Consider the following 18,967-nt stretch of genomic DNA (forward strand, 5'->3'; position numbering starts at 1 on the left):
TCCTCCGATTTAGGGTCTTAGGCCCATAAAAGCCACATTTATTATCCAATTTCGCTGAAATTCGGGACAATGAGTTGCGTTAGGCCCATCGACATTCTTCGTCAATTTGGCCCAGATCGGTCCAGAGTTGGATATAGCTGCCATATAGACCGATCCTCCGATTTAGGGTCTTGGGCCCATAAAAGCCATATTTATTATCCGATTTTGCTGAAACTTGGGACAGTGAGTTGTCTTTGGCCCGACATCTTTCTCCAATTCGGCCCTGATCGGATCAGATTTGGATACAGCTGCCAGATAGATCGATCTCTCGGTTTTAGGTTTTGGGGCCTATAAAAAGCGCATTTATTGTCCGATGTCGCCGAAATTTGAGACAGTGAGTTGTGGTAGGCCCTTCGACATCCTTCTTCAAGCCTTCTTCAACTTGACTCAGATCGGTCCAGACTTGGATATGGCTGCCATATAAACCTATCTCTCTTTTTAATCGATCAAGAGTTGCATATAGCTGCCATATAGACCGATATCTCGATTTAAAGTCTTGGCCCCAAAAAAGGCGCATTTATAGTCCGATTTAACTGAAATTTGACACAGTGACTTATGTTAGGCTTTTCGACATCCATGTTGTATATGGTTCAGATCGGTTTATTTTTAGATGTACCCATGCTGAGGACACAAGCTGATGTACTGAAATTAATACCACACCTAATGACTCTGGAAGTTGTAGCTAGGCAAATAGTTGTTGTTGTTGTTGTAGCAGTAACTTGTGTTTTATCTTTCGTCTGCTTGATTCTGTTGAGTGTCAAGAGCCAGGATCTCTGCGACTAAGGATTTCGGTATGACTCGAATGGGTCTGACCAGGCAGTTAAACAGGAGACGTGTATCGTGCGGTCCCTGATTACAATCGGGACATACATTTTGCACGACGGCAACAATTCTTGCTCTATAGGAGTTGAGGCGGTCCAAATCGGAACATATTTCGATATAACTGCTATGGGATATAAGGTATGCAATTTTCATCGGATTTTGATGAAAGGTGGTTTACATATATACCCGAGGTGGTGGGTATCCAAAGTTGGGCCGTGAGGAACTAAACGCCCTTTTACTTGTTTAGTTTCGGCCTTAAAAGAGAAACTGTGAAAGAAAATTTCTCAAACATGGGATCCATGGTAGAGGCTGTATTAAATTCATGCCGGGAAATCTTGGCTTGTTATACCCTCCACCATAAGAGGGGGGGTATACTAATTTCGTCATTCTGTTTGTAACTACTCGAAATATTCGTCTGAGACCCCATAAAGTATATATATTCTTGATCGTCGTGACATTTTATGTCGATCTAGCCATGTCCGTCCGTCTGTCCGTCCGTCCGTCTGTCGAAAGCACCCTAACTTCCGAAGGAGTAAAGCTAGCCGCTTGAAATTTTGCACAAATACTTCTTATTAGTGTAGGTCGGTTGGTATTGTAAATGGGCCATATCGGTCCATGTTTTGATATAGCTGCCATATAAACCGATCTTGGGTCTTGACTTCTTGAGCCTGTAGAGTGCGCAATTCTTATACGATTGGAATGAAATTTCACATGACGTGTTTGCTATAATATCCAACAACTGTGCCAAGTATGGTTCAAATCGGTCCATAACCTGATATAGCTGCCATATAAACCGATCTTGTTTCTTGACTTCTTGAACCTCTAGCGTGCGCAATTCTTATCCGATCAAAATGAAATTTTGCACAACGTGTTTTGTTATGATATCCAACAACTGTGCCAAGTATGGTTGAAATCGGTCCATAACCTGATATAGCTGCCATATAAACCGATCTTGGGTCTTGACTTCTTGAGCCTCTAGAGTGCGCAATTCTTATCCGATTGAAATGAAATTTTGCACGACGTGTCTTGTTACGATATCCATCAACAGTGCCAAGTATGGTTCAAATCGGTCCATAACCTGATATAGCTACCATATAAACCGATCTTGGGTCTTGACTTCTTGGCCCTCTAGAGGGCGCAATTCTTATCCGATTGGAATGGAATTTCGCACGACGTGTTTTGTTATGATACCCAACAACTGTGCCAAGTATGGTTCAAATCGGTCCATAACCTGATATAGCTACCATATATACCGATCTTGGGTCTTGACTTCTTGACCCTCTAGAGGGCACAATTCTTATCCGATTTGAATGAATTTTTGCACGAAGTATTTTGTTATGATATTCAACAACTGTGCCAAGTATGGTTCAAATCGGTTCATAACCTGATATAGCTGTCATATAAACAAATCTGGGGATTTGATTTCTTGAGCTTCTAGAGGGCGCAATTCCTATCCGATTTGGCTGAAATTTTGCATGACGTATTTTATTTTTACTTTCAACAACTGTGTCAAATAAGGTTCAAATCGGTTCATAACCTGATATAGCTGTCATATAAACCGATCTGGGATCTTGACTTCTTGAGCCTCTAGAGATCGCAATTATTATCCGATATGCCTGATATGATGGATCCTCTCATGACCATCAACAAACGTGTTTATTATGGTCTGAATCGGTCTATAGCCCGATACAGATCCCATATAAATCGTTCTCTCTATTTTACTTCGTGAGCCCCAATGGGCGCAATTCTTATACGAATTGGCTGAAATTTTACACAGGTCTCCAACATATAATTTAATTGTGGTCCGAACCGGACCATATCTTGATATCGTTTTAATAGCAGAGCAACTCTTTTCTTATATCCTTTTTTGCCTAAGAAGAGATGCCGGGAAAAAAACTCGACAAATGCGATCCATGGTGGAGGGTATATAATATTTGGCCCGACCGAACTTAGCACGCTTTTACTTGTTTTTACTTATAATAATTTACTTGTCTTTATAATTTTCTTTCAAACACTTCATTAATAGTCTTCCTGTGCCTTTAAACTTAGCGCACCCAGCCCTAATTTAGTAAATTCTCAAATTTTGCTTAATTATCTGGCTTCATTATTGCGAAATATTTTCCTTCAACACTTTCCTCCGAGGGCATATAATCGAAAATAACTTCAACACCTCTGTTAGAGACATTGCAATTTACAAAGCCACAGAATAATTTCCTCATTATAATTTCCGCAACAATTTTCGTTCCATGTAACCACAATTCATTTTTGTCGCCTTTGTTTGTCTGATTATTAGTGATGGGAAGTAATTTTAGCTCAACTGATTGTTCCGCAAGTTGTCACATAATGTTGCCAGACAAACAACAATGAAAAGCAAACCAAATACCCAGGCAAATACCATTCGAGATATTCAAGATAGCAGCAGGCAGACACACCTACAGATATGATGCAGCATCCTGCATACTTGGAGCATGCCAGCGGACAAACAGACAACTCCAAAAATGCAAAACTACAACTCGAAGCAGGAGAGAAGAGATATGCAGCCTGGCTGCCAAAGAAACAACCAAACCGGGATCCTCCTTGTGCACTAAATGGATTTGGACCAAACCAGAAAGCAGCCACCTCCTACTGTAACATTCACTTCTCTCCTTCATTCACGGCACATTTAACCACTTCCATTAGAGGGAATTCTTCCTCCTTGTCAGATTTGTGATGATGCCAAAAGTATTAAGTGTTGGCGCATTATTATCTTTAGGACTTCATAACTTTAAACTCGTAAAGCAAAAGATGAGAAATGCGAGTTGGCAGCCAACATACGAAGCGCATACCACCGCATGGGGAAGAATGCCCGGTGATGATGGAAAGCCACCACAGCCCTTTTGGGAGGCTACATTCTAGCGCGAATAATGGAGCTCAATATGACCCTGGAGTAAATTTTTAGAATATTTACGATGCCAATGTTACAAGTCGGTTGATATTGGTCGCCAGCAATTAATTATGCCCTTCACATTTATGGTCTGGAAGTTAAAAAAGATAAGTGGGAGTTTAATTGCCTTAAAAAAAAAGAGAAGCATAGCTGATTTTACAAAGAAAAAGAATAAAGGAACTGAAAAAATAGAAAAAATTAGAAAAACAAGTTACAGCACGTTAAGTTCGGCCAAGCCGGGTCTTATATACCCTCCACAAAGGATCGCATTCGCAATGGGTTGGTGTGAGATCAAGCAATATACCATTTTGTCATTCCGTTTGCATCACTTCGAAATGTCCATTTCCGACCCTATAAAGTGTAAATATTCTTGATCAGCGTAAAAATCTAAGACGATCTAGCCATGTCCGCCCGTCTGTCCATCTGTCTGTTGAAATCGCGCTACAGTCTTTAAAAGTTGAGATATTGAGCTGAAATTTGGCACAGATTCTTTTTTTGCCCATAAGTAGGTTAAGTTCGAAGATGGGCTATATCGGACTATATCTTGATATAGCCCCCATATAGACCGATCGGCCGATTTAGGGTCTTAGGCCCATCGAAGCCACAATTATTATCAATTTAGATGAAATTAGGGTGAGTGAAATATGTTAGGCCCTTCGACATTATTCTTCAATTTGGACCAGATCGGTTCAGATTTGGATATAGCTGCCATATAGACCGATCTCTCGATTTGAGGTTTTGCGCCCATAAAAGCCACATTTATTATCCGATTTAGCTGAAATTAGGGACAGTGAAATATGTTAGGCCCTTCGACTTCCTTCGTCAATTTCACCCAGATCGGTCCAGATTTGGAAATAGCTGCAATATAGACCGATCTCTCGATTTCCGACGCCCCGAAAATTTGGACAGTGAGTTGTTTTGGGCCCTTTGATATTCTTCTTCAATTTGGCTCAGATCGGTTCTGATTTGGATATAGCTGCCATATAGACAGATCTCTCGATTTAAAGTTTTGGGGCCATAAAAGGCGCATTTATTGTCCGATGTCGCCGAAATTTGGGACAGTGAATTGTGTTGGGCCCTTCGACATTCTTCTTCAATTTTTCTCCGAGCGGTCCAGATCAAAGTAGCTGCCATTTAGCCCGATCTGCCGATTAAGGGTCTTGAGCCCATAAAAACCGCAATTATTATCCCATTGCGCAAATTTGCGGAATTTGACATAGTGACTTGTGTTAACCCTCCGAACTTAGACCGATCTTCCAATTTAGGGTATTAGTCCCGTAAAAAGCAAATTTGTTGCCTGATTTCACTGAAACTGTGACTTGTATAAGAGTTCTCTTGGCCTGAATCAAATATGATCCAGACCAGCCCCCATTTGCATAATACTATGGATATGGTAGTGGAGTTGTTATAAAAGGGGATGGTTAATTTATCCATGGTGATGGGTAACCAAAGTTCGGCTCGGCCGAACCTAACACGTTTTTACTTGTTTTAGACTCAATCATGATTTCCAGAGAGTACGAAGGGACGGACGGGCATGGATCGATCGACTCACAAGGTAATGACGATCATTTCGAAGTGCTACAAACGGAGTGACTAGATTAGTAGACCTCCATTCAAAGGTCAAATGCTTGTTTATGAACATAAATTGGTGGCGAATTTTTTAAAATTTTTATACCGTCACCACTACAGCACTACGGAGGCACCCGTAGTCCGCCTATAACGCTGAACGCCTGGGTTCAAATCCTGGCGACATTTGTGAGGTAGTGTACCATTCCGTATGGCAACCATGTATAAACTTCTCCACAAAGAGATGTCGCATTGCGGCACGGTGTTTGGACACGGCTATAAAAAGGAGGTCCCTATCAATGAGCTTGAACTTGAATCGGAAAGCACTCATTGATATGTTAGAAGTTTCCCCCTGTCCCTTAATGGAATGTTCATGAGTAAAGTTTGCGCATTTTACACCACTACTGTGGCACAGGGCATTATAACTTAGTGAATTTGTTTGTAGTACCCGGAAGAAAGAGAGCTAGACACCTTGATAAGAATACGGATCGACTCAGAATCACTTTCTGATTCGATTTAACTTTGTCCGTCTGTCTGTCTCTTCTTGCGTATTTATGTACAAAGCAGGGTCCAAATGTTCGATAATTTTGTTTGCCCAAAAAGTAATTGCGGATTTTTCATATAGTCGACGTTGACAAATTTTTTCACAGCTTGTGACTATGTAATTGCATTCTTTCCGTCAGTTATCAGATGTTACTTTTAGCTTGCTTTAGAAAAAAAGTGTAAAAAAGTATATTTGATTAAAGTTCATTCTAAGTTTTATTAAAAATGCATTCACTTTCTTTTAAAAAATCCGGGCAACCCAATATGATATAGTTTCCCGAATTGACTTAGTCATGCTATAAAAGGCGCAATCATAATCCGATGTGGCCATATCGGTCCATACCTTGATGTATATCCTATATATTTGAAAAAGTCATTTAAAAAACGTAAGATTAGTCCCGGGCCGAACTTAACGCATTTTAACTTGATCTTTCAGATCTTTAACCACTTAACTACTACTGATGCGTGAATTTCGTTAAATTCTAGTCTTCTCTCGCCCAAGGTGTTGGTGCAGATTTTTTCGACCACTACCATGTCGTTGGGCAACGGTACAAGTATAATTATAACGTTTAACGGTGCGATACACAAACACTTTGTTCACATTGAGGTGTTTGAGTTCGCAAACAATAGCCGGTTATGATTTTCCAGCCAAATATAACACAAACGCTATATTAGGTGGCTTGTAACAAGCTGTCAATAAAACAAAGATCTTTCATTTCTAGTTTTATAGATATACTAGCGTGGACATGGTAGCACTTCGTGTCAACTACCGTGTCTTGCAATAGCGATTGACCTCATTTGGTGGGATTAAAACCATATTTAATGACAAGCACAGGTAAATCGGGCACGCTTTCCCATCGGCTGCCGAAGCACTTTGCTGTTAGAGTTACGGAGATCAGCAATGGTTCATGAAGCTTGAAATTCTTATTTCTAAGGTTTACAGACGAAATGTCAAGGGAAATGTTAGGGAGACAAACCTGCCTGAGTATGTAGTTTAAAATACCCAAAATTTATTCTTAGCTTTCAAATTCAAAATCCACCCTTCAAATCCTCTGTTTGAAATTCATCGGACAGGACATTTGAACCTTCTCCTTTTCCATAGAAGGGTGTTTTTTAGACAACCCTTAAAAATAGGCCATTTAACCTTCAAACTAGGTTATGTCAAGCTTTGACAGAACAATTTTACATTTGTAAGTGCTACAGAGATAATGCAATTACTTCAGACAATAAAGCCAATTGTAGCCCAACTGATTTCACCGCCTATGCATTTTAAGCCACCCCTTCCAGTGATGGCATAGTGTCAGAAGCTCTTTCTCCATCTCATGCGCTTAAGAGGTTAAAAATGATGATGTTGCTGCGATGGTGTCGCTCGTCTCCATTGAAACAAATGCTGTTAACTTCAATTTGAATGGGATTAGAACAAGACTCAAAGTTGGCGACAATCACGGGCACATAAACGGAAATGGAGCTGAAGATGGCATTGCAGACGGTGGCTTGGGCAAGGGACGATAGTGGAGAAGCTACCAACAATGGGGGGTGAGTTTCAATTTGAAGGATAAAGTGATGCTTTTAAATTGGTTTTTATTTGAGAGTTCATATCTTTATTGTTGATTCAATTTCAAGTGCTTGCATATACACTAACATCAAAAGGACGAAGAAACACCCTCTAAACGCACACTTACATATGGGTGTTCGTTTGTGCGTGTTCACATGCAGACGATAGACTGTAAAGCGCTTGCTGGCACAGACAGCCAAACAAGCAAATTGTCATAAAACGGCAATGAGTGTTAAATGTAATGTGAGATATTTGTCATAACTCACACCCTCCCACACACGTATTCTCACACACACACACACTCGCACTAAAAGGGACAAAGTAATTTCCTTCTCTACTCAGGGTGATGGAGTTGGCAGGATATTTCAGCGGTTTTAAAGAATTTTCTTAAAAAGAAAGGGCACTTTTAAGCCAATGATGTGATGGGGGAGGGGGAGGGGGATCTTTGGGGAACATAAAGTATATTAGAGTTGAATACCAAACATCAGCAGCATGTTGTAATTAACAGTTAGACAAAATATTGGAACACGTCCAAAACATGGCAGCTTTTATGACTCGACTTGTGGCCTCTCCTTTGGAAAACCCCATATGAAACTCCCCAAACACTGAAATTCGCACACAAACCAGTGTTTGTCTCCGGTTGTTAGGCATGGGTTCCACTTCTCCTCACCCGTATGTGGCTGTGAGTATGTGTTTTGGGCCAAAAAAGTTGTAGACGTAAAACAAGTCGTTATCACACTTTAATTTACGTTACGTGATCACCATGTGAACCATGTGAGCAACAGCAAAACACACCGCGTTGGGAACTTCAGGGCAGTCAGACAGCCAGCGTTCTTGTCGTTTTGTTTTATTACCTCTCATCACAAAAGGCAACCGGCGCTTCAACAAAATGGAGCAAACGAAAACAAAAAGACTTGGCACTTCCTACATTACTTCCTGCTCCTGGCAAAGACAAAGGCAAGGCAACGCCGAAGAGCCATATCAACACTCAGTGCTGGCGGCCCCAGACAGACAAAGAAGCTATTTAGTCTGTCTACCAGACTGTGCAACACCACAGACATTCGACCATGGCAAATGAAATGAATGGCAAAGGCAAATTCATTAAAAAGAAGAACACAATAATTTTGACACATAAAGCTCAAACAAGAGCAACACAAACTAAAACTCAATGGAATGAAAGGAATTTCGTGCAATTTGAAGTACAGAAGGCAAAGAAGTTTGAAATTGTATATCAATTTGTAACAAGTGTCTGTACAAATATTATGTGAAAAAATATTTCCATGCAATGCCATTAAGAGAAGAAAAAAAAAAAAGATTCTTCTCTTTAGTTCTAGGTAATTTCTTTCAGTTGATCTATCCTTAGATGTTTTGGGGTGCATGAACCTTGTTCAGAAGCGGTATCAAATCATTATCTGGTTAAACCGTCTTCCTTTATGTTTACAATATGACCAATAGTCATTGACCATCCACTGAAATTAGAAGAATTTTTCTTTTGAACACTCCAAGCACTCGCCCGAGTTCGCCACTGCTTCTGCACCATGTGAAAGTGCAAGTATTTTCAATCCCTTCTGAGTATTAATGTTGCACGTAGAGTTGACCAATGACCAGTTCATAGTTATGGTCTGGAATGTGATATGCCGATATTTTGATCCTTTCTCTTACAATGGTTTTCTTTAGCGCATACATCGCAAGAACTGCTTCATCGCCAGAATTCCTTCCCAGCGCAGAATCCCTTTGCTCTTTTGTTTCAAACCGTTTTGCTTTGATCGTGTGCCTTTTGGAACTTGCAACACCACCTCATCAAAATGTTTTATGGTGCGATATGCTAACATTTTGTTCACTTTGAGGTGCTGAAGTTCGCCAACAATAGGCTATTTTCCAGATAAATACAACGCCACGTGACTTGTAAACAATATAATTAGCTGTTAATAACACAAATATCATGTTTGACAGATATACCAGTTTGAAGGTGATAACACTTTCTATCGCCTAAATTCCACATTCTTGCGATGCAGCAGCAACAATCACCATTGTCATAACATCGTGTTAAAATATTTGCTCATAGTCTAATTATAGCTATGATAATTGGCTATGACAGAATGTTTGTTCCACTAGCCGAACGTAGAATAGCGTTCCAAGCGCCTCGATCTTCTGCTATCATTCAATTTTGCAGGGATATTAAACTCAGACATTGCTTGAAATACCTTTGAACGTAAAGCAGTATTGAATGAGGCCTTGTAGTCAACAAAGAGATGGTAGGTGTCAATTTGTCCTTCTCGGCTCTTTTTCATGATTTGGCGCAGAGTGAATAACTGGTCCAGGGTGGATTTACCAGGTCTAAGGCCGCATTGATAGGGTCCAATTTGACACTGACTTTAGGTTTTAATCTTTCACACAGTAGGCTCGAGAGTATCTTGTATGCGATGGGGAGGAGAGTTATTCCTCTGTAGTTGGCACATTCCGTCTTGTCTCCTTTCTTGTGTACGGGACATAGTATGCTGAGGTTCCAATCGTCGGGTATGCGTTCTTCTAGACAAATTGCGCAGATAAGTTGATGCATATGCCTTATCAGTGTGTCGCCTCCGATCTTAAATAGTTCAGCGGGTAACCCGTCGGCTCCTGTTGGCAACATGTCTCAAGGGAAGTTATATACTGAGTTTTCTAATTAAAACATAGATTTATTGGTCTGATCCTCTCAGATCACGGTACTCAAACCCATTAAAAAATCTCCGGAAGCTTTGGGTGGGGGACAACAAGTTGAAATTCGGCTAAGTTATTAAAAAATGTGCAACAATTTTACCTAAATTTCTTTCAGGTTGGCTAAAAAAATTAGTTGCATACCTTCCCCTTTGGGGGTCTACATTGAGAACGCAGGGACTGTGATCTGTTTTAAACAGCCTGACCATAATAGGGTCCTGCAGGCGGATATCCGGGCGATCATCGAATGAGTTAGGTGGTGTGGAGTTTACGCGAGGACTTCGAGGACGTTGCGGAGGCTAAACAGGCAATAACAACCAACAGTCCTGAAATGTAAGAAGGAGATTAACGCCTTCTCTGAGGATGACACGATCCGCATCGTATGGTTGCTGGGCCATAGTGCAGTAACAGGGAATGACAAAGCAGACGATTTGGCCATGAAGGCCAGAAAACTGCCGTCAATAAACTTGGTTAACCCGAAGCCTTTCGGGTCGACGCAGTCCGACTTAAGGGCGTGGGCGACGAATGCCCATGTAACCCTGCGGAACAGCGAAACGCTCGGTAGTAGCATTAGAGCATTTCCTACGACAATGCGCGGATTGCGCTGCTAACAGATACCGGCTCTTAGGTGGGGACACAATACCAGACTTGAACCAATTTAGGGGCGTGGCATTGAAAACATTTAAGTATTTGGAAGTAGCACGGAATTCCTAACATAGATTTTCTTTTTCGAGGTTTATTTTTTATATTTAGAGCGCTCAACAACTCGATTACTGGCTTAGGTGTAGTCGCATGGGTTGGATTAATATCCTTATCCCCTTCTTAACCCAACCTAATCTAAGCCTTCCCCCAAGTAGAATAGCTGTACTTACACTCCCCCATTCACCAATTTTCAAAAACACCAGATTTCGGAGATGCGTGCACCGATTTAAGTGAAATTTTGTATGCCTCCTTATGATACCCCAAAACACGAAATTGGAAAAAATTTGGGGGTCAAATAATCGGGGGGGACGCCCCTTCCCAAAACCTACCCGAACGGACATGTGCACTGCTTGGGACAATATGGATATCAAATGAATGGTATTTAAGAGTAGAGTACGAATTTGGTATACAAATTTCACTCCTAAGTTTCGGGGAGGTCTCCCACCCCTAAAAAAGCCCAAAAAGGACATTTTTACTGCTTTGGGCAATATGGGTATCAATTGAAAGGTTTTTTAGATTAGAGTACGAACTTGGCATTAAAATGTTACCCTAAGTGTCGGGGGCCCCTACCCACAAAGTCCAGAGTCCAATGCTGATATAAAAATGTATTCCTTGGTGTCTGAGGCGCGTTTCGTGGCCAAGTGTTTCAGGGATGCATCACCTCATAAACTCCCCCTTAACCACACATATATACCGACTATTGGAATATGTAGCTCCAATGTGATTTTCGGGAGTGGAATATGAATCTGATATCCAGTTTTGGGGCAAATAGTTTGGCTACTCCAAATCCAAGAGAATGAAGTAGATCTAACATCCAAACTTTAATGGGCGGACCCTCTCCTTACCATATTTCCAAAAACGCCAGATTTCGAAGGTGGGTGGGATATAAAGAGGGCCGCCCCACCTTTAAAGCCATCAGCCAAATGGAACATAAACCAACAAGTAAAAGCGTGCAAAGTTCGGCCGGACCGAATCTTATGTATACTCCACCATGGATCGCATTTGTCGAGTTCTTTTCCCGGTATCTCTTGTTAGGCAAAACAAGAAGTAAAATAGAGAGATCGATTTATATGGGAGCTGTGTGAGGCTATAGACCCATTCAGACCATAATAAACACATGCGTTGATGGTCATGAGGGGATCTGTCGTACAAAATTTCAGGCAAATCGGATAACAATTGTGCCCTCTAGAGGATCAAGAAGTCAAGACCCAAGATCGGTTTATATGGCAGCTATATAAGGTTATAAACCGATTTGAACCATACTTGGCACAGTTGCTGGGTATCATAACGAAACACGTCGTGCAAAATTTCATTCCAATCGGATATGAATTGCGCCCTCTAGAGGCTCAAAAAGTCAAGACCCAAGATAGGTTTATATGACAGCTATATCAGGTTATGGACCGATTTGAACCTAATTAAGCACATTTGTTGGAAGTCACAGCAAAACACGTCATGCAAAATTTCATTCCAATCGGATATGAATTGCGCCCTCTAGAGGCTCAAAAAGTCAAGACCCAAGATCGATTTATATGACAGCTATATCAGGTTATGAACCGATTTGAACCATACTTGGCACAGTTGCTGGAAGTCACAGCAAAACACGTCGTGCAAAATTTCATTTCAATCGGATATGAATTGCGCCCTCTAGAGTCTCAAGAAGTCAAAACCCAAGATCGGTTTATATCGCAGCTATATCAGGTTATGGACCAATTTGAACCAAACTCAGCGCAGTTGTTGGATATCATAACGAAACACCTCGCGCAAAATTTAATTCCAATCGGATATGAATTGCGCCCTCTAGAGGCTCAAAAAGTCAAGACCCAAGATCGGTTTATATGACAGCTATATCAGGTTATGGACCGATTTGAATCTAATTTGGCACAGTTATTAGAAGTCGCAGCAAAATACGTCGTGCAAAATTTCATTTCAATCGGATATGAATTGCGCCCTCTAGAGACTCAAGAAGTCTAGACCCAAGATCGGTTTATATGGCAGCTATATCAAAACATGGACCGATATAGCCCATTTACAATCCAAACCTACCTACACTAATAAAAAGTATTGGTGCAAAATTTCAAGCGGCTGGCTTCACTCCATCGAAATTTAGTGTGCTTTCGACAGACGGACGGACATGGCTAGTTCGACATAAAATATCACGATGATCAAGAATACTTTATGGGGTCTCAGATGAATATTTCGAGTAATTACAAACAGAATGACGAAATTAATATACCCCCATCCTATGGTGGAGGGTATAATAATGACAATATGGGAATCAAATGAAAGGTAAATATTTGAGACCATAGCACGAATCTGATATATGGGGATCCGCCTCACTCTCAAAAACACCCACCCTACCGTACATATATACCGACCATAGCAATATACGGCTCCAATGAAAGGTATTTGGGAGAAGAGCACCAATATAATATCCACATTGGCGCGAATTATCTGAAAGGCCATACCAGTACCCCCAAACAGGACTTATTTCCTGACGTGGGCGTATATGGCACAGATAAAATAAGAGAGTGAAAGAAGGCGCAGCAGAGAGGGCCCTGCCCAGCTATTGTACATAAAAACGAAAGATGTGCATCAATGTCTCATTTTGTTCATTTGTTATGTGGCTTTTCGCGAAGGTTATAAGCCATGAATAATATTTTTGTGAATTTTGTGAAGGCCGCACGGCTTGGTTCGAATCCTGACGGGATCATACGCAAAAATATGATTTTTTGGATTTATATGATTTAAAAATAAAGAAAAGATTTAAATTTTTTCACAAAAATATTACTTCTTAGTGGTTTGTGCGTGACGTCATTTTAGTCATAAATGGGCAAAATCCCATTCATCCATAATACATGAAATTATTATTCAGAAAAAAGTCCTCACCCTAAGGTATGTATAAAGGTTGGCATTTCTGCCTATGATGCCGCACGCCATGGTTCGAATGCTGACTGGTTGTCCTTTCTAATACTGAGGACATGACGACTTAAACTGACATTTGAAAATATGGTATAAAGCCGAGTCCACGCCATTTGGACTTGGCTTTAAGAAGGGGATTCCTTACAAATGAGCTTAAACTTGAATCGGACAGCACTCATGGATTTGTGAAAAGTTTGCCCTTTGTTCCTTAATGGCCTATTCGTGGGATATTTTGTATTTGTTGTTGTTCTTCTCGACTTAATTGAAAATTCTCAATATCATTAAAATTTTTCATGTTGACATTTTATTGATACATGTGTTGATAAATACAATTCCATTCATATGAAAATGATAAATTTCTTTATCATTTTCATATGATTTGAGATATATACAGCTGCAGTGAAGATTCCCCCCTTTACTCAAACAATAATAATTACATCATCTTAAAGATGGCATTTCCCGCAGAGGTTTGAGAAGAAGTGTCCAATGTCATTATGGCATCGAATACAGTACCAAGAACATTGAGCATATTAATCTCTTAATAATATTTATCTGGGAAAATGCTCTTTCATGCAGAAGCTATTTGTAAACACAATACGAAGGAAATGTTAGGAAAAGTTGTGTATTTAAATTTCAATTAAAAATCGTCTCCCCCCCCCCCACTCACCAACCCACTTGGCCTTTTGGTACAACATGGTTCACATGGAAGCAAGCCATGGCCCAAAAGTGAGAAGTGTTGCTGTATTGTTGTCTTAAATTCAACTCGAAATCCATCCCTGAGATCATTGTTAAATATGCTTTTGTTGGGCAAATATTTGCAGAATTCTTGAGTTTATTAAATAGAAACACAAGAAATCCATAATTAAACTGTCACACACAGAAGGAAGTTTGAGTTTGCTTTGCCGTTCGCACAGCCGTTTGAAAATTGACGACAAAAGAGACGCTTTTGCCGACGCTGGCAAGTGTGGAGTGATGGCAGTGGGGAGAGCTCAAACAATTTAAAATTCAATCTGAACAAGCGAATGAACTCGTTGCCTCTGCCACCCCCTGCTCCCCCCCCCCCCCAACCCAACGAAACGGGTCAGACCGGAGATCAGAACATAAAATGATGACAGGCATCCAAGCAGCAGAATCTGCTTTGAGCCCCCTCCCATCAAACACCCAATTATTCCAGCACCCTCCCCCCCTCCTAGTCCATAAGCGATTGAAAGTAACCATAAAATGGGGTTTAACCACGGACATAACTTTTGTTGACAACAGCAAAAGCACCAAAATCATCAACGCAAAGGACACATCAGTAGGCGGCGATGGCGCTGCCGAATGACAGTCAGGAGGCAAACAATACAACAAAATTGCACGTGTTTAACACTTTCGAAAGGGACTACAAGGACATGGTGAAGTGCTTGAGTGTGTGTATGTGTGTGTGTCGAGGTCTGTGTGCGTGTGTATTTCAATACAACAAAACTGTAACGTTTATACCATGTCCAATAATAGCGACAGAGAGATGCCATACAACTTTCAACCACAGCTCCAGATGACAGCTGTGGTAGTTATCGAAACATTCGGATTTTGATGCTGCCTCCGTTGCGATATGATAGCGCTGGGACCACGAGCGAATCATTTCAGTTGGAAAAAGCTGATCAAAGTGCATTATGCCGTGATAACAGGCCACTAATCTACCCCAAATGCCTGAGAACAGCGTTTAGGGCTTATCTCTTGACTAGCAAACACAAACAGACGCACCGTGGAATATGGCACACACACGGCGCAACTTGCATCAGACCACATAATATTGGACTAAGGGGATGGGCTTACAACAGGGAGGTGTGAAATGTGTCACGAAAAGGAAGAGGGAAAGTGCACTAAAGAAAATTACACAAAGTGTAATGGCTGTGGAAAAAAACAATTCAAGCGAGGGTGTTATAGGCAGTGATGTTGAATGTGGGGTTAGCATACCCGGCTATAGAGAAGATTGTATGGTTTCGGACCTTAACTAATGGTGCGAAATTTGTTCCCTTCTTGCGTTTTTGGTTTTGAAATATCCATCAACTCAACACGTTTCTAAATGTTTACTATTTTGGTAATACCCAAGCATGCAGGGTAACTTATGCGACACCAAAATCCTACAGACCAATAATCCTTACAACCTTTCTAGCAAATTGCTCAAATGCATGGCTATGTCAAAGGAAAGCTGGTGGAGACTATCCTGCACGAAGTTGTGCAAAAAATTTAAAAGTCCTTCGATTCCATATAGGCGGTAAGTTCATATAGGCGGTATGCATTGACATCGAGGGGGAGGACCAACACACTCACACAATCTTTAGACCAGTACCGGGTGGACCGAGCCCTTCGGGACTGCATAAATAGAATATGGTTTATTTAGTCTCTAAGGGCCCGGAATTAATTTTAGGTCCCATAACATAAAGATAAGAACGCCTCAGGGTAGCATTTTATCACCACTCCTGTGGGTGACCACCTATTAGGGATGTTGACTAAGGAGGGACTTGAACCCATCTTTTACCCGTGCTTTAATACTACTAAGGTAGGGATCCGAATCAACTATGGGCAAACGTCGAAAGGTTCTTGGAAATGGCATGCGTCTTGGATAGACCTAGGGGTCTGAACGTTAACCCGGAGATGACCGAAATCTCCAGGATAGAAAACTGAACTGGAAATGTCACATTCGGGAGCATACCGAGAAGGCCCACACGTGTTAGGCATTAGGTACATTTGGGGCACTATAGGTCGTAGGCTAGAAATGAGAGGTAAATCCGAGAATAGTCCAGGGGCTCAACTGGAGCTTGATTAGATCAATTGTTACTTACCCCTCAGCACTGGAGACTATTCTAGATATCCGACCCATTGACATGCAGATTAAGGGTGAGCCAGCCACTGCGGCAGGAGACTTAAGGCGATGGGAGAATGGATTGAGGATGGGAGCAGCTCATACTATCAAGGTATAATCGAGGCGATGATAGGAAACCCGTTCGGATACCAGAGGTGAACCTTGAAATCGAGTGCGAGGCACTGCTACCATCGGCACAGTCTTGGGTTGACGGACCCCTAGTATGGCCATCTGGAAGATCATGTTACACGGATGGATCAAATCTAGAGGGGTCCTAGGGTTTACATTGAGAACCCAAGGACTGAGATTTATTTTAGACTGCCTGACCATAATATGGTCCTGCAGGCGCAGATACGGGCGCGATCACGGAATGCGTGAAGTGGAGTGGTGCTAACGCGAGGACATCGAATGTGAACATCTTTACCGACAATAAAATTGCCATAGTGAGCAATAATAACCTGAACGGTTCTACATGGAAAATCCAGGGATTGACATTTGTTTTCGACTCCTTTACTAAAATACGTTCCTGCAGGCGGAAAACAAGCATTCACGGAATGCGTGGGGTGGTATGATATTAACGCGAGCACGTCGAGTGTTAATATCTTTGCGGAGTGTAAACTGCCAGTAAGAGATAAAACAACCAAGAAGATAAGGTCACGGACGGTCCTGGAGTGTAGGAAGAATATTAACGCCTTCTCTACGGATGGCACGATCCACATTATTTTGTTAGAGCAGGATGGGGGGTCGAAGCGCGTCAAATCATGGTTGGAGTGGTGTATCTCCTGTGGCTTTCATTTTCCCATTGTATAAAATTTTCGTTCATTAAGCTCATCTCGAAAGAAAAATTAACACAAGTGAGGACAGTAAACTTGGTTAATCCCATGCCTTTCGGGGCGATGCAGTCCGAATATAGTGCGCGGGCAGCGTACGCACATTTATCACTTGGAACAATGGCACTGTCGGTAGGACAAAGAAATACCTATGGAGTGAGGAGGATGGTAAGTAGACGATACTTTTACTGAAAGGAAAAACGAAGGAGATCAGTATAGCTTTCGGTATTATAAGGGTATACATAAGACTACAAGAGCACTTTTGCAGCTTACTATGACTTCCAACAACTATGCTGAGTATGGTTTAAATCGATCCATAACCTGATATAGCTGTCATATAATTTTATATGGGGTCTTGACTTCTTGAGCGTCTAGAGTGTGCAATTCCTTTCCGATTTGGTTGACATTTAGCACGACGTGTTTTGTTATGACTTCCAACAACTGTGCTCAGAATAATTCAAATCGGTCTATAACCTGATATAGCTGCCATATAAACCGATCTGGGATCTTGACTTCTTGAGCTAATAGAGGGCGAAATTGTTACTCTTTTTGTCTGAAATTTCGCACGAGGTGTTTTGTTATGACTTCCAAACACTGTGCTGAGTAAGGTTCAAATCGGTTCATAGCCTGATATAGCTGCGATATAAACCAATCTGTGGTCTTGACTCAGAGGGCACAGTTCTTATCGGATTTGGCTGAAATTTTACACGAGGTGTTTTGTTATGACTTTTAAGAGATGTGCTATGTATGGTTTAAATCGGTTCATATCCTGGTATAACTGTCATATAAACCGATCTGGGGTCTTGACTTCTTTAGCCTCTACAGAGAGCAATTCCTATCCGATTTGGCTAAAATTTTGCATGACGTGTTTCGTTATGACTTCCAACAACTGTGCTGAGTAAGGTCCAAATCGGTTCATAACCTGATATAACGGTCATTTAAACCTATCTGGGATTTTGACTTCTTGGGCCACTAGAGGGCGCGATTATTATCCGATTTTACTGAAATTTTGCATAAGGCGTTTTGTTATGACTTTCAATAGATGTGCTATGTATGGGTCAAATCAGTCCATATCCTGGTATAGCTGCCATATAAACCCATCTGGGGTCTTGACTTCTTTATCCTCTGCAGGGAGCAATTCCTATCCGATTTGGCGGAAATTTTGCATGACGTGTTTTGTTATGACTTCCAACAACTGTATTAAGAATGGTTTAAATCGGCCAATAACCTGATATAGCTGCAATATAAACCGATCTGGGGTCTTGACTTCTTGAGCCACTAAAGGGCGCAAGTATTATCCGATTTGGCTGAATTTTTGTACAACGGCTTCGCTCATGACCTTTAACATACGTGTCGAATATGGTATGAATCGGTTTAAAGCCTAATACAGCTCCCCTTTAAACCGATCTCCCAATTTTACTTCTTCAGCCCCTAAAATGCGCTAGATTTGGCTGAAATTTTACACAATGATTTCTACAGGGTGGCTGATGAAAGCCGCTACCAAAAAAAAATGTAATAACTTTTTT

Source organism: Stomoxys calcitrans, chromosome 5, assembly GCF_963082655.1.
Source record: "Stomoxys calcitrans chromosome 5, idStoCalc2.1, whole genome shotgun sequence".
Taxonomy (NCBI): domain Eukaryota; kingdom Metazoa; phylum Arthropoda; class Insecta; order Diptera; family Muscidae; genus Stomoxys; species Stomoxys calcitrans.